The following is a 15,536-nucleotide window of genomic DNA, read 5'->3' on the forward strand; positions in this document are numbered from 1 at the left end:
TCCAAAAATGAGGAAAATTATTCAGTTGGATGAATGCTTGAAGACTCACAGAGGAGAAGAAAATCTCATGGTCAATATTTCATAATTGTGCAAAGGGGAGGGATATGTTTTCTCTTACATCAACTTAGATTAATTTGAACATCACAGACCAAGCTCTGTATGATAAATGTTACAGAAATCTTCTTTCTCCTTTTTTCTTCTTCTTCCTACCGTCACCTAGGAAGTCAAGCTCGGGAGGCACACCTTCCATCCAGGGAGGTGGCGTGGAATTATAGTCTTCACTTTATGCAGGTTCTTGAACTCACACCTACGTGACCTTTGACAAGGCTCAGGTCTTGACTGGAGACTGACCAGTAAAGAGTGAAAGTAACTCTAGAAAAAGATATCTGAGCATCACAAATGCAGCTTGCTTTGTTCAGTGCTTCCAATACTAAGTTTGAAACAGCTCGTCTAAAGGAGAACTCAGAATCAGTGCATGTGCGTGCGCGTGTGGGTGTGGTCAGTGCAACAGAGACTGAGGAATGGGACTGCGCTGGACTTGGCCGGGCTCCAGCACCGTGCTGATGGTGCTGGTGGAGTCTCCTCATGAGAATGCCTTGGGCAAAGCGAGGAAACCCAAGGCTTGCTTAGGAAAACCCAATCACAAGAGCTATAGATGAATATTGAATAATGCTCCACGATGATTATGCTTTCAGTGTATGTATACTCCTTAATTGATTATCTGATTAGTCCTGTATGGGAACAAGCACACACTAGAGAAACAAAACAAAATAAAAATTTGCACATTGTCCACTGATACGATGTGGTACCTGGCATTTCTGGAAAGAAGGCTTTAAATGGACTCTGTGCCCACCGCACGGGGTGGAACAACTTATTTGTAAAATGAGTGGCTGAACTGGTTTATAGTCCCATAAAATTGTCTAAATGTTATATTTTTTTTTAAATAACACATGTTAAGGAGGATAAATTTTAATAATGATTCTGTATTGTGAGATGCAAAACTAAAAAATGCAATTTAAGTTTTCAGGATATCCTGAAAACATTTTTATGTCTATTTCTTCTTTATTTTTTCTACACCTGCTAAGTTTTTGCAGGAATATTCTCCTTAAAGTGGTCACCAACACACACTATCCTTTATCTAACTCGCTGAATTGTTTGGCCTCTTCCAAATCCTCTATTTTACATTGCTGTGGCCCACGGGGTTCTGAATGCTCCGAGCCTGTGTGCTCCCAGCAATGCAGTTATATTCCTAGGAAAAGTGAGCTGAATTTATTCCCAACCCAGTTCATTCAGTTTTGCTTGTTATTATAATAATATCATTTAATTGAATTAGATATGAATATTCATAAAGTATGAGCAAGAGCTAAATTGAATGCTTTGGAAAGACTTGTAAATATAGGTGTCCATTGGGACTGATGGAAAAGCAAAAACCAATAAATAAATACACAACTTAGAAATATCCTACACTTAGATAGTTTCACAAATGTCCTTAGAATCACACTTTAAATTGGAAATCTTCAAGGTGCACTTTGGGTAAGATTTAAGCAAGAAAGACTATTCTTACAAATAGTCTGGAACCCATAGCAAAGAAAAGGTCCCGTGCCCTCCTTTAAATGTTGGCCAATCAATAATCATTTATGTGCTTTGTATTTTTCAAATGTTCAGGGTGTTAAGGTGTCCTTTTTATAATTCTTCCTCGTAACTGACTTTTTAAATCAATTGAGCTCTAGTCTCAAACACTTTTTTGTATTTGAGAGAGAAGAGTGTACCAGCAGGAAGGATTGGTTTTGCTCACTCATCTGTAGAACAAGGAAAGAAAACACGGGATTATTATTCTCTTCTGGTCTCTGACTGGCGATTCCATCAACCGGGGTGATTCCATCAACTGCCTTCACACTGAAGAATGTCAGCCCAAATCTTTAGCCCTGACTGCTCTGTGTGTTTCTTCCAGTCGTTAGCACAGCTACACATGAATTACATGTAAGCAGCTTAATGAAACATATGCAAAACCAAGGTCATTATCTTTGACCCCACACTGATCCCTGAGATAGTCACATCAGCACTTGAATATGCTCAGCATCCTTTAAAGCACTTGGTCCATATTCTTACATATCCCTGTTTTTCTCTCTTCTCTTTTTTTCTCCATCCAGTGAGGGCCAAGTTGCTTCTATTCTTCTTTTACAATATCTCGTCAACATATTAGGTTCTTATAGGTGCACTGAGGATACAAAAGCCCCAACCATTCATGATCTTAAGTGAGCACTAAACCATGAATATATGTGAAGTGTTTGGTCCACTGCCTGGCACAAAGTCAGCCCTCAGTAAATGTTCACTATTTGTCTTAATGTTAAAACAATCCCCAAACTTAAGAAGGAAGCAATTTCTCCCTCTTAAATTAATTTTGCAGATACAATAAACAAATCCCAAATTACATGATGACTCAGACATCACATGGTCCATTCTCCCCATGTGAGGACCAAAGGGGTCATGCTGCCCATCTGTGCTTACTTCCATCTGTGCCTTGTTCAACACCCACACGTGGCCTCCAGGTGGCCCTCGCTCACGTGCGACAAGCTTGTGGGAGGGGAATGAGCATGGGGGATCCATAGGGGAGATTTTTATGAGCCGAGTCTGGAAGTGGTGTGCACCGCTTCTGTTCACGTCACACCTGCTAGAACACTGTCTTTTGGCCATATCAAGGCTTGGAAATAGAGATGAACTTTGTGCCTGGAAGGAAGAAAAAGGAGTTTGGTAAAAATCTAACCCACATCTGTCTTCTGCCACTGATTGTAAGTGTCTTCTTCCTTTCTAAGGAATAATTATGCATCCTATATTCTCTACAAGACTAGAAACAAGTTAAAACAGAATCCACATCTTGTCCATCTCTGGCTCATTTACAGAAAGAGAAACCTGAACCTGGCAAATTAAGAAACTGAGAAAGCAAAGGTTAACATCATTCACATCTTCAATAAAAGATCTATTTATTAGGAAACCTCAATCTCTAGCTTCAGAATAGCAGATCTGTGTAAATAGCTGATTTGTTTAATAAATACAAGAATGTATACATTAGAAAAAATAATTTAAATTACTTGGTCACATTGAGTAGGTATAATCGACTCTAGATTCTCAAGCAAAATGTTTCTGACCTTTACACCTCTTACAAGATGCAATATTCAATGTGCAATGGAGTTTAAAGAAGAAGACAAACTATTATGTTCTATGTAGAAATAACACCATCCCTCAGATAAAAGCAGCAGCACTGTGGGGTTACGTGTGGCTGATGAATCTCTCTTCACTTCCATCTTTGCTGCTTCTACCACATGCAGAAGAGTTGGAAGCAGATGGAATGTTGGTGTTATGCATTGAAGAGACCAGCTGAAGAGAAGGTACCCCAGCGATAGCTGGGATGAAACAATACGGATACAGCAACAGCTGTTATTTATCAAGCAAATGCCGTACACTTGGCACAATCAAGGCATTGAAGGTGTATTATCACAAATCTTCAAATCAACCCATCAGAAAGGCATTACTATGCACATTTACACACAGATAAACTAAGACTCAGATAATTCAACAATAATAATCCCAAGGCCATGCAGCTAGTAAGGGGAATAATTCATATTCAAATTCAGTTTTCTCCCATCTAAAGTCCATTTTCTTTCTACTATTCCAAATATTTATCAAATTAGAGAAAAGGACATGAAAATGGAACCACACCCTTGGCTTTTTGCCGAATAATCCCTTTGGTAGTTGTCATGGGCTGAATGATGTCCCCTCAAATTCATGTGTTGACGTCCCAAACTCCAGTGCCTCAGAATGCGATGGCATTTGGAGAGACGGCCTTTAATCAAGTTAAAATGAAGCTGTTAGGGTGGGTCCTCATCAATAAGGCTGATGTCCTTATGAGAAGAGGAGATCAAGACACAGACACGCACAGAGGGACAACCATGTGAGGACACAGCGAGAAGACAGCCGTCTACACGGCACGTCTACAGGCCCCATAGGAAGCAACCCTGCTGACACCTTGATTTCAGACTTCCAGCCTCCAGAACTGCGAGACAAGAAGTTCCTGTTGTTTGGTCCACCAGCCTGTGGGACTTGTCGTGGCGCCCGAGCTCCCTCACGCAGCAGAGCAGAACGTCACTCAGAAAATCATTTGACAGCTCTTATGGAAGGATCAAGACATTCCATGTGAGGAAGACCATGGAAAACCTCTCCAAGTCCAAATGTCACTGGAGACGTCAATGTAGACTAGTCACCATTTGTCAAACTGTGATTTTACACCAAGGAGAAGGGTGCAAAGGACAGTGAGTCCTGCCAACTCCATTCTGTCTGTGCCTGTGAATCTCTGAACACCAACCTGCACGTCAGGGATTCCGCTGAAGCTCCACGGACCCCAGAGGGCCATCTGCATATCAAAAGCTCAGAGATAATCGCCCACTGACTGCTCACAGGCAGCCTTTTGACGCCTGCACCATTCACTGGGCGGGGGGGGGGGAGCTTTGTCTCTTCCTGTAGCACCAGGACAATGGCAGAGACCCCTGAATGAATGAGGTGAATGATACTCAGCATGAAGTCTGAGGCTCATTAATTTGTAAGAATGAACCAGTGATTGCTTGAAGAAGAGGTGGAAATTTCATTGTAATTTAACAACTGCATTTGAAATTATATTTTAGTCATCTAGAGTGTCTTAGAAATAAGCGAGATGACAAAGCCCAGTAATCATTGCTGGGGCATGGAGAGCCCACAAGCCTTCTCTACCTGTCCTGAGCTATTAGAGAAACTCACGGTCCTGATGTGAAGTCAGCCCGTGCCCTGGAGGAGACAGGGGTGCAGAGATTTGACTCCGTTAGTTCCCTGGGGTAAGTTGTCACAGGAGCAAGAGGAATGAATAGCAGCCACTAAGACAGTCCAACCCGCCTGGTGTTAAACCGGTTCATCTTACAGCCTTCCTCCAGCGAGGGTGTGGAGCTGGTGCCGGGGGAAGCAGGAATCCTGCTGTTTGTGTCCCTGGCGTAGCCATTTTTAGTGGGCAGGAAAATTGCCTTTGAAGTCCTTGATGTGTCCAACCCATCCCTGACAGGTCAAGAGAGCAAATCCTGTACGTAAACCTCGCACATCAGAGTCAAGAGCAGTCGCTGCGGGAGGCCAGCGCCAGAGCTCAGTCCCAAGAGCTCTGTTTTCTAACTGAATCCTCGACTGGATGGAAGATTTGGAAGTGACAGCACTTCTGTCCCCATCCCAACAACTTCAGCTCTGCCTGGTGGAAGAGCTGGAGCCCACCAGCAACCCCAAAATGTCACTTTAGTAGGTAAATAAGTGACAGAATTTTTGAAGGAATGAGTTCAGAGATTAGAAGGCTATATTGGGGCAGAAGCAGGCGTTGGGTCACCAATTTCCTAGAAAATTGTCTGGGGAAATAACTGACTCCTAATATAAGGAAGAGTTTCCCAACTAGAGCAAGACGGAGAAGCACCACCCGGGAGGGCGTTGGTGAGGAGCGCATCCGGGAGAGTTCGTGCCTGGGAAAGTAGGAAGCTCTGGACTCAGTCCAGTCTACACCCAACGCCAACTCACTCACGCTGGGTCCCACTTCTCTGAATCTGTCTCCTTGTCGCAAAGGGAATAAAATAATATCTATCCCACAGAACGGTGTAGGGACACTTAAGTAACGTGTCAGTTTGGGGGTTTCTGCTTCTTGTGATGGCGAGGTGTGCCCCTCTCATGTTACTCTGCTTCAGATTGACACGCAAATGAAAAGCAATAGGATACAGGAGCATATGAGGAAGCTATTTGGCTTAAGACTAATTCGGCCTCACCTTGTTTTTCCAAAAGGGCCTGATATGGCCTATTGAGCACGCATTGCACATCTGCTTTAAACATTTACTGTGTCCCAAAGACAAGAATAATGCCCTCGAGGATAGGGATGTAACATCCCCCCATACTGGCATTTCTTTAAGGATAAGCATCTTTTCCTGGAAACTAAGGGTTAATTACTAAACTGCTGAGCTCATCTTGTGACCCTGACCTGCTGACCACCAACCAGCTGTGCCAGGTAAGCATCTCGTGACAGTAGTAAAAGAGATATTCCTGTCATATGTGATGTATGCTCTTTGATCCAAGACAGTATATAACCACTCTGCACACCCTACTTTTTTGATATCCTTCCTTCCTTGGGGAAGGAAGGCCCTGGGCTATAGTCCTCAAACCTGGCTCATAATAAACTCACCCCAATTTTGATTTATAGATTGAATATGGATTATTTACACCAACATTTCTTGGCGTAGTTGCAGCAGGATTTCAGAGAAACCTGCCAGAGATCACCTGGAATCTACACGGAACAGGCATTTGGTACTAATAGGGGCCCATTGAGCCCCCTGGATCACTGCATTCTTCAGGTGACCCTGGTGAGTTCTCCTGAAACCCGGACCTCCTTATTTTAAGTCTATGGTTCAGAGTTTATATGAGCTGTTTCAAACCTTAAGACTAGACATCTTAAGAGGGTACTGCTATGTAGGGGAGGAAGACATTTCCTCTACCCTCTCTGAGTTCATCTGGCTGGAGAATAAATTAAATTCACATGAGATAGCATAGCAGGAGAAAATGAAACAAAGCTTTATAACATGTACACATGGGAGAGGCTCAGGCAAGCTGAGCAACTCACCAAAATGGCTGAAGCCACCACCTTAAATATCATATCCAGCTAAAGACAAAGGAGGATGTTGGGGGTGGGGGGAGTCAGTTACAGGAGGTTACCAGACAAGTACAATAAACAAATGCAGCTTTAAGTCCTTGCCTTCCCCATTGATTAGGAGTTTCTAGAGATAAGGTCATCTCCCCTTCTTCCTGGTACAGAGACGGAGACACCTTTACAGATCGAGATTTCCTTTACAATGTAAATGTCTCCTAACAAAGGGCAGGCAAGTTCCACTCCTCAGAGCCTCCTTCCCTGTCCCAGTATATTAAAAGTAACCAGCCCCAAATAATCCTCATGCCAAAGAGACATATCTTGGGGTGGCCAATGCCAGTCCCCCACAGGTACATACCCTAGGTAAGAGAAACCTAGGGGGAGTTCCTAGGCCAGGGGAGCCTAGAAGGAACTTTGGAGCCAATGGGTGAGATTGACCTTTTAATTTGGCTTTAAATTGGAAAGAATCATGTCTGAACAAACTGCTTGATAGAGAAATGAGAGCGTGAACTTGTTCAGCTCTGAAGAGAAGTGACACCAGCTCCTTCTGGCCGTAAGGCATTCTCAGGTGACTGAGCACCTAGCGGGGTGTCTGAGGTTGAGCCTGGAGACATTTAGTGGTCCCATAGGGAACTCCACTGTCACTCACATTAATTAACTATGGGCTCATCTGGGGACGTGCATGTTAGGGTTGGTCGCCCACACGCTCCAAGCCCCCATGGCAGTTTCACACGTGTAAGACACACATAAGAGAGTGCTCACGACCTTTCTTTAGGGAGAAACACTCACAAGCAGCCCATTTCCAGTGCACTATGCTGTCCCTAGAAATAGTAGAATGAAACTAAGAGAAAAGCGGGAAATTGACTTTCTAAAAGCAGGCCAGTCCCCGAATGGGCAGCCTCCCCTCAGAACTCCAGCTAGTTTTATGCTGAAACTTGTAAGTGCTTAATAAAAGAGGAATAGCTGTAAATGGCTGGCAAGATGACCCGGGATAACTTGAAATTACAGTGGCCACTCTGGGGCTCTTTTTTAAGAGCCAGGTCGTAGAGAAATTTCTAAAGAGTTGACTCACCAACTTCTGGCACAATTGCTCAAGCTAAAGTTTCTGAAAGCTGTAAATGTTTACAAATAACAGCAAAAAGAAAAAAACCTTTTTCTTTTTAAAGTATGCTTTTTTTGATAAGGAAGATTGGCCCTGAGCTAATATCTGTTGCCAATCTTCCTCTTTTTTCCTCCCCAAAGCCCCAGTATGTAGTTGTATACCCTAGTCTTAAATTCTTCTGGTTCTTCTATGTGGCATGCCACCATAGCACGGCTTAATGAGTGGTGCTAGGTCCACACCCAGGATCCAAGCCTATGAACCCTGGGCCACGAAAGCAGAGTGCCCACTCAGCTTAACTTAACCACTCAGCCACGGGGCGGGCCTCCCCCAGCCCCAGAAATCTTTCCAAGCTTGTTTTGCATCCTGAGGGCTGAGCTTAATAATTGTCAGGTTGGAGTTCCCAAAATAAAGTCAGACAAAAATGCAGTTATACCCTATTTTTCAGTCAGAGATAGTCAGAGAGAAACGTGGGTTTCACTCCATTACCCGCTGAGGGTCCTATCCCACTGCCACCAGCCTCGAGGGAGTTACATCAGCCATTAGAAGGAACGTTCTGATTAAATAAGATAATTCAAGAAGTGCACTTCAAGGCAGACACTTCAAAATTGCAAAATAACCCTATTGAAAGTTTTTTTGCAAAAGCTAATAGGAAATTAAGTTATAAAAGATACCTAAAAGAAAAACATATTAGGCCATGGCTTTACAGACACCCCTGGTAATCTACTCCCAGAGTTAATGAGACTCTGAGAGATTTTCTGGGAAACTGCTACCTTAAAGATTACTGGAATTGTTCAACTCCACCAGGTAGTTCCTGCTTGTCCTGAGTGAAACCTGGCAAGTTGTTTGAAAGGATTTAGCAACTTAAGATCAGAAATTCAGCCACATCAAAAGCTGATATTCAGAGTCTGATAGGGATTTTCTTTCCAAGCTTCCTTCCCTAAGTTAGAATAAAACTAAGCACCAGAGGGAAAGAAGCAAATTAGGGGGATGTCGTTGGAAGGTGGATCAAGCTATAACGTCATTTAAGTTATAACCCAACCTCTCAGGAATTAAGAGCAATCATCCTGTAAAAAAAAAAAAAATCCTCGCAAGAGTGGAAATGCAGCCCTAGAGGCAGTTCAGATTCCACTCATTTCCCTTATCTCAAAAAGCTGCTTGAGGACGGGTCTCAACGGAACAGGACAGAGAGTTCACACGCAGACCCCTCTTGCACAGCTGGTTGGTTTCTGACAAAGGTGCCAAAGCAACTGAATGGGGGAAAGAAAACACTTTTCAATAAACAATGCTGGAACAGTCAGATATCCATATGAGAAAAAATGAGCCTTCACCCCTAATTCACACATTTCACAAAAACTAATCTGAGATGGATTGTAGATCTACATGTAAAAGCAAAAGTATTTAAAGTTTTATGTGCCAATATGGGATCTTTGTGATATAGGGTAGGCAAAGGTCTCTTAGGCCACAGAAAACAATAAACATAAAAGAAAACGATGATAAATTGACTTCATAAAATTGGAACAATTGCTCATTAAAGATTCCACAAGAGAATGAATAGGCAAGCTCCCAATTAGGGGAAATCTTTCACAAAACAGACATCAACAAATGACTGGTATCCAAAATATATATTAAAAATCTTATATCCTAGTCATAAAAAGAAAAACAATCCAATTAAAAAATAGGAAAAATATTTAAATGGACACTTTACAAAAGAAGACATATAAATTGTCAATAATCATATGAAAAAGAACTCAATTTTACTAGTTATTGGGGAAATGCAAATGACAATCACAATGAGATGTCACTGTAACCACAGGGACGACTAGAACTACCAGGAATGAACACGCCACACGGTGGGGAGGATTCGGAGCATGCAGAACTAGAACACATGGCCACCGCCAGTGTAGAGGGTTCAACCATTTTAAAAAGCTGGGCTTTTTTAGACTAAATATATACCTACCCTGTGACCTCACGATTTCACTCCAGGTGTTTGACAAAAAAAGAGGGAGAAGACAAAGAACACACAGCTCTCTCTGCAGGTGATCCTGAAAAAACTCAGACCCCAACCCAGCGACTCTCTCTGTGGGTTCTCACAGTTTGTCATGCTCCTTTTTTTTCTCAGGAATTCACTGAGTTTTCTTCCTTTATTTCCTTTCACTGCCATTTCCTCTCTCTTTCTAACGTACTTTTTTGTTTATCACTCTGAACAACTGGAAAAATAATTAGTGGATAAATGTAAAAATGAAAAGATGCTTTTTGCCACCCTGGTTAAAAAAAGTTACTCTGTGTTTTGGTAACTGCTTTTCATAAAGATTACGAGCAATGTGAGGCAGGGTCTGAATCACTGTTATTAATGCTGTGTAATGCTTAAGGAGGGCGTCGTTTGCTGCTTCAGTAACAGACTGTTCCTGAACCGCTAAAACATAGACTGTAAAATTAATTTTCCTGCAGCTATTTCAGTAAGAATGTCTCCAGCAGACCTGGGAGCTGTGTAACCTAAAACGTGGTCTTCATTCAGCTGTCTCCTGTACAGAAGCAATCCCAGCTTCTGACAATGCTGAAATCTGGGAACAGAATTGAGACCTTAGTGAGGTGTCTTGCTTTCTCTTTCTCTCTCTCTCCTGTCCATTGTACTCAGAGCCTCTTCCTTTCCACCTGCCGTGGCTGACGAGCGTTTCCCGACAAGGCCCCTCAGTTAGAGCCGAGCTGTCTCTGGTTACACAGCTGTTGTGGGTCGATTGTGCACCCCCCCCCCCCCGGCGCCCCAGTGAACAGGAAAGAGACGTGTTCAAGTCCTGATCCTGGTCCCTGTGAATGTGGCCCTGTTGGAAACAGGGTCTCTGCAGATGCGATGCAGTTAGGACGCGGTCACACTGGAGCAAGGTGGCCCCTGATCCAGTGACTGGCGGCCCATGAGAAGACAGGCAGAGGGAGGAGAACACCACGCGACCGGAGCCAGAGACCAGGTGATGCCGCTGCAATGAAGGAAGGCGCAGGGTTTCTGTCCTCCAGCAGGAGCTGGAAAAGGCAGGAAGGACCCTCCCCTGGAAGCTCAGAGGGACTGAGCACTGCCCTGCCCACACCTGGATTTCAGCTTGCAGCCTCCAGAACTGAGAAAGAATCAATTCCTGCTGGGTAAGCCCCCCAGTCTTTGGTGTTCTATCCTGGCAGCCCCAGGAAACCGCACGGTGCAGCTTAGGGCCGGCTGATCGCTAGTCAGGCCTGAGGAACCTGCCCCGGGAAGGCTCTCCCCCGTTCACGTCACACTGGTGGCAACCTCAGGGGGCGGTGTGACTCGGGTGTGAGGCAGGTGCTCCTGGATGGCCAGTGCACACAGTTCCCGGCTTCCACAGCTTTCTCCTTGGCTCTTCGTGCAGAACAGCATGGGGGCCGCCCGCGTGCTGGGCAGACACTCCCCTCACAGCTGGAGCCGCATTGCGAGGTCAGAGCGGACAGTTCTCTGCAGCGACGGCTCTAAGGCTTGTGTAAAACCAAGTGCCTGATGGGCCTCTGTGATCTGGCGGCCCCTGCCCCAGTCCTGGCCTCGGTGGAAGCCACGTAGAGCCACGCGCAGGCTGCTGAGGCCAAAAGTCACCTGGCTGAGCCCAGGTCCACAAACCGCCACAGTCGAAGCACCTGCCTCGCAGTCCTCACCCAGAGCGAGTCCACTCCACGGTCCTGCCTGAGTCCCCAGCCTGGTGGCCCCAGAAGTTACGATCATGGCATTTATGATTTTAATTCCCCACATTCCACTAAAAATGTTTCCTTATATGTCCAGACAAGGCACAAAAGGCTGTGAGTTTGAGAAAGATCAATATGTATACCTGTCTTCTATGTCTGGGCTCTGAATTACTTAAAAATGAGAAGAAGAATGTAACACAGAGAGGCCAAAATACCACCTTTCCTGGTGGGTCTAACAACTGCATGTCCATCAGCCCACTGCTAGCAGCTCCCAGGGGTAGAGGGACTTCCCCAACCAGTGTGGCAGAGCTGGGCAGAGGGGTCACAGGGCCCAAGAGGAAGGGGGTAGGAAGGGACTGGTCCATACCCCTTTCTCCTCCCAACACACAAGCTGTGCATTGTCCTCTGGCCGTTGGAGGTGGAAGTGTGGCTGCAGTCAAGAGAACTCAGCATTGATCCCACCGCCCGCCTGGAGAGAACAGGCGGTCCCCATGGTCCCCACGGAGACCAGTGCACACGGCAGGGAGCCTGGGAAGCTGCCAGCGAAGTCAACAGATTGAGAAAATGCCACTGAATTAAGAATTCAGCAATCAGCCCCCCCAAGGACATTCCAAGTTGAACAGGAGGCCTAGAGCTTCACGGGAGAGAGAGACTCAGGTGATGCAGAGGTGAGTGGAATCTCAGTCAGGCTGGGAAGGGAAGGACAGTTGTCAAAGAAAAGATCCACTTCTATTGTGGTCAGTATGTTGAATACCCTAAATTAGTGGACCAGCTGTTCCACCATGAAGCCATCCTTTTCCCAGTTTCTTGACTAATATATCAACAGATTCACAGGAAATTAAACAGCTGTTAGATAATCAAAACTCTCATAGAAATACGTCATTAAAACGATATGTAGACAGTAAATACCATCATCTGATTGTCATGAGATTATCATTAGGGACTTTGGAATCTGTTTCAGAATCATAAAGCACTGGTTTGTCTGTATGGAGGAGAAGAATTTTTAATTTACATGTACAGGATTATCAGAAGAAACAAGTCTCAGATCTGAAATAAAAGCAAGTTATTATGCACTGATTTCTTAGTAGATCGATGTTTCTTCACATAACTGGTAGGTTAATAAACATTGGCAGTGTTACTGCAACAGGGCTGGAGGACTGCTGGGAAGGCGACGAAGGGAACAGGCCTCACGTCCACCGTCCTCCGTCAGGCAGGTGCACAGCGAGCCCAGCACTGGCCTCCAAGATGGAGGTTCTGTGTGTCTTGGGCACTAGTGTGCAAGAAACTCAAAGGCATAATTTTTTTCTGATGCAAATCAGTACGACTGTGATGGGTTGAGTTGTGTCTGTCCAAAATTCATTTTGACAAAATTCACTTCAAAATTGAAGTCCTAAGCCAGCAGCTCAGAATGTGACCTTACTAGGAGATGGGTCTTTACAGAGTAATCAAATCAAGATGAGGTCATTAGGGTGGGCCCTAATCCAACATGACCCGTGTCGTTACTAAAAGAGGAAATCGAGACTCAGAGACACGCACAGAGGGAAGAGGACATGAGGAGACACAGGGGAAGACAGCCTCTACCAGCCAGGGAGAGAGCCTGGAACAGCCCCCCTCAGGCTCAGGAGGAGCCAGCTCTGCCGACCCCGTGGTCTCAGACTCCCCGCCTCCAGGAGGTGAGACGACACGTTTCTGTTTGAGCCGCCCGGCCCAGTCTGTGTACTTTGTGCGGCCTCCCCGGAAGCTCAGGCACCTGCCTTCTGAACTGCTTCCTGAAACTGTGCTAAAGCTTTCTCTTAGGAACGCAGGAGCACAAAATCAGAAGAGCTCGTCTGTGAAGGGAGGGACATCCCCGATGCCTGTCCTTGTGGCCGGGCGCTGATGCCTGATGATAATTGTACCAAATAAGGAAAACAGCCCCGGGAACCTAAGCTATTTCAATTCCTTTACAGACGTAGGCAGGGTTAGCTGTAACTTACACAGTAAATAGTTAATTCATCCAGTAAATAATCCCAAATGACCAAGATTAAATTGATGATAGAAAGTGAGACGCTAAATAAACGTTTTACTTTTAAAGTGCTGGAGAGGCACGTGGAGCTGGCTGGAGTTAAGGGATCCCTCACCACGCGGGCGGAGCAGCTGACACTTCCTCTCCCTCTTTTTCTTTTTTGTAAACGCTAGTGTTAAAAAATTGCTTTCTAAAATGACATTTCTTATAAACCTAACAACTGTAAGTCTACATTTTCTTTTCAACACATTGAAAAAAATAAACTATTTCAAACACTGAATTTATCTTATTGTCAGAAGAAAACTGTCAAATAATATAGTGAAATGGCTCAAGATGTTCTGATTTCTGGGCCCTAACTGACCTCCCATGGGGCAGGGCCGGCACCCCGAGGAAGGTCAGGGCTGTGGGCGCCGGGCTGCGTCCCCAGCACTGGATTCTTTGCCATCAGGAGCCTGAGTAGCCTCCACTTGCCTCACGACCTTTACCAGCCTTTGGGGTGGGTGTGGCCAGGGTGTGGAAATGATTAAATATCCTGACAGTAGAGCACTGTGATCTGCATGCAAATGCACACCTTGCCTCAAGGATCTACACGGACTTTCTGCCTTCACACAAACACATTTGGACACTTGTCTTTGGCAGCAGGGCTGGATGACACTATCCTGTAAAGACATTTGTGATTAGAAGCTTTCGGTAGTCTTATAAGGAAAGCAAAGGACTGTGACATGAAATTACCATTGCCCTACCAAAACCATTTGAACTTATTTGAGACGTACAAAAAGAGAAGATACAATTAATGTCAATGTGGCCATTCACTCAACTCAGAAACAAAAATCGCCAGTATATCTATCTAAAGGTCCACATCCCTCCACCCCAATTTCACAGCCGTTCTTCCCCCCAGAGGCTATGACGACCCCACCCTAGTGTTTAGTGTCCTTGTGCTTTCCCTCCCACTCTCACGGTGTTCGTACTCATGCGTGAGTGGTTGACAGGCGGTCGAGTCCATGCTGTGAGCTCTGCGCACCCACGGCCGTCTGCAACCTCGTCTTCCCAAGGGTGCAACTGCACGCTCACCGGTGTTGAAGCTTGGAGCTCGGGCTCCCTTATTTCACTGCTGCCTGGTCCCCGGTCGTGTGAACAGGACAGAATTTACACACTAAACATGCCTTTTGGTTGTGTTCCCAGTGGACTGGGTAGTTTTCACGATTTGTTTCTAACACTTGATGGAGAGCCAGAGCAGATGTGCAGTGAGGTGTCCTCCACGGGAACCGAGGTGCTGGTGAATTTGAGTCACATCGCTACAACCTGTCGGCAAGAGCATCGATTTCCTTAATACCAGACAGTCTCACAAGTCTGATGTTTGCTCTCTCCAGGCCCCTGACCCCAGGTGTGGTAGACAGGCTCTTAATGCCGGGATGTCCCTGTAAGACTGTAAATGTCATCTGTATGCCACTGGGTCCAGGACACTCTTCCCAGAACACAAGGCCATGACGTGGGTAGTATTCTCATCTCCTGACATCCCCAGGTGACACCTCTCATTTCACCCTGTGGTAGGAACTCACAGCTCCGTAGATTTATTAGTGACTTTCGTCCTCAGCTGTGGGGGCACACGCAACTTGCTCCTCCTCCCCCAATGTACCTGAAGAATTTCCCCTCATTCTTCAAGGCCCAGCTCAGAACATGTTCCTCCTGGGAAGCCTCCTGCACTGGGTGTTAGCCACCCCCTCCCTGTCTCCTCAGCCACCATCTCCTCAGCACTGACCACCTGTGCCATCTCGGGGGTCCCGAGTCTGGCCTAGGGCCCTGTTAGCAAATGGCAGGGATGAACGTTCTGGACCAAGAATTCCTTGGAGTCCATCACGTGCCAGACGCTGTTCCAGGTCATGCCTCACGTTTTCATGCACCTGGGAGTCCACCCCTGAAGCCCGTGGCAGGGTTTGGGAACCAAGGGGGATCAGGCAGACAAGCCAGGGCACGCCGAGCTTGAGCCCATCCCCAGGGCCGGGCCCTCCACAGACTCGGTCATCTGGCTTCAGCTTCCTACTGCTGACCTGTGTGGAAACGCA

This window comes from Equus asinus, chromosome 6, assembly GCF_041296235.1.
Source record: "Equus asinus isolate D_3611 breed Donkey chromosome 6, EquAss-T2T_v2, whole genome shotgun sequence".
NCBI lineage: Eukaryota > Metazoa > Chordata > Mammalia > Perissodactyla > Equidae > Equus > Equus asinus.